Genomic DNA, 1,638 nt, shown 5'->3' on the forward strand with positions numbered 1-1,638 from the left:
TGCGAGTGGGGTTGCTGGATGTGTCACTAAATAGCTATGAAAAGCCCTATAGAGGGTGAAGTGAGGTATGGTTCTTTTGATGGTGAGTGTGAGACTCAATGGTCTGCGTACCCGCCTAGAGGAAGAAAGAGTGTATGATCCGCGTTGGGTGCTTCCAATTTTTCATCATGGGTCTTCCTCGTGCTTGGCTACTATTTACCTTGTTCAGGTGTTAGCCTGCCATTTTGAAATGTGGTTATCGCCTGGGCCTACTCAACGTATGAGGAGGGTCCAACGTCCGGTTCACATTCTACCTTATATTGTCCCTTTGGATTCTTGATGGGTTGACTTGGTAACTTACCCTCATCCCTTCGACTTAAAGCAGCGAATAGTTGTCCTATGGCGATTTCTGGCTTTGCAATAGATTGGAAGTGGGAGTGAAGGAGTAGTCGGTCCACTTGACGGTCAACTTCAATTCACTTAAGGGTTGTCAACACCATCTCTTGGAATGAATCATATTTGGATTGAGGTGGAGGTGGATGCTAAATGGTTAAAGGTCTAGGGGCTGAGTCCATTTGGTTTTGGAAATTTTGATATGGGCATGGAGGCACAACATTAGGGTTTTGTTGAGGCCTTTGGCTTTGAAAACTTGGATCTTGCGGCCTCCAAGACAAATTGGGATGTTGTTTCAACCCAGGATTGTAGGTATTCGAATAAGGGTCTTTAGATGGCTTATCATACCAATTGTGAGTGGCCTTTACTTCCCCCTGTACAAGTTTAGATTGGGAATGCACGTGAGGGCAACTGTAACATGTAATGGAAGGGTCGGAGTAGATTGCACAAACCTCTGCACACGCTGTTGCCTGCGGTCCTTAGGACAGGCCTTGATCTAGTTTTTTAAATATGGCATGCAAGGTCGGGGCTAGGTCTTGGCCAGTGGCCAACTCATAAACTTCTTTTGGTTTGGAATATGATGGATTAGGTAGTCTACGAGTGGTAGCCATGTGCTACTGAGAATTTTCTACTAGATTTTAGAAGAGAATCCAAGCCTCATTCTTGTGCTTATTGAGGAAAGTACCTCCTCACGAAGCATCAACCAAAGACCTATCTCTCTTAGCCAACCCTTCATAGAAAGTTTGGACTAATTGCCACTTGGGGACCTAGTTATGTGGGCATTTACAAAGCAGGTCCTTAGAGCACTCCCAGGTCTCAAAAAAGAGTTCCCCATCCATTTGTGAGAAACTTGTGATGGCTCTACGAAGTTGATTAGTCTTCCCAATTGGGAAGTACTTTTTAAGAAATTCATGTTGCATGGTGGCCCAGTTGGTCACCGAGTTTGGTTCTAAGGACGTCAACCAATATTTGGCCTTATCCTTTAGAGAGAACGGGAAAAGCCTAAGATAGAGATCATCATCACTAAAATTTTGGATGTGGATGGTGGAACAAATTTCCAAGAACTCATACAAATTTTGATAGGGATTTTCAGTAGAGTTCCCATGAAAGTTGGGCAACATCGAGATGGTCGAAGTCTTAATCTCAAATTGGGCCACTTAAACATCCTAGAACTGGATGCAAGATGGTGACGTGTATGCATTAGGTCCAAAGTAGTCCCTAGGAGACCACAGGTGTTGCTCTCCCACCAAAGGTACGTGAGGAGAA

General features: G+C 44.4%; 1 non-coding gene across 1 annotated transcript; it reads left to right on the forward strand.

Moving 5' to 3' along the window:
- Window positions 1-1,137: 1,137 nt before the first annotated feature.
- On the forward strand, window positions 1,138-1,243 carry LOC131147375 (small nucleolar RNA R71). Its single transcript, XR_009134761.1, has one exon. It is a non-coding gene; the product is annotated as a small nucleolar RNA R71 (small nucleolar RNA).
- The last annotated feature ends 395 nt before the right edge of the window (window positions 1,244-1,638 follow it).

The sequence above is a fragment of the Malania oleifera genome, chromosome 1, assembly GCF_029873635.1.
Source record: "Malania oleifera isolate guangnan ecotype guangnan chromosome 1, ASM2987363v1, whole genome shotgun sequence".
NCBI classification, from domain to species: domain Eukaryota; kingdom Viridiplantae; phylum Streptophyta; class Magnoliopsida; order Santalales; family Ximeniaceae; genus Malania; species Malania oleifera.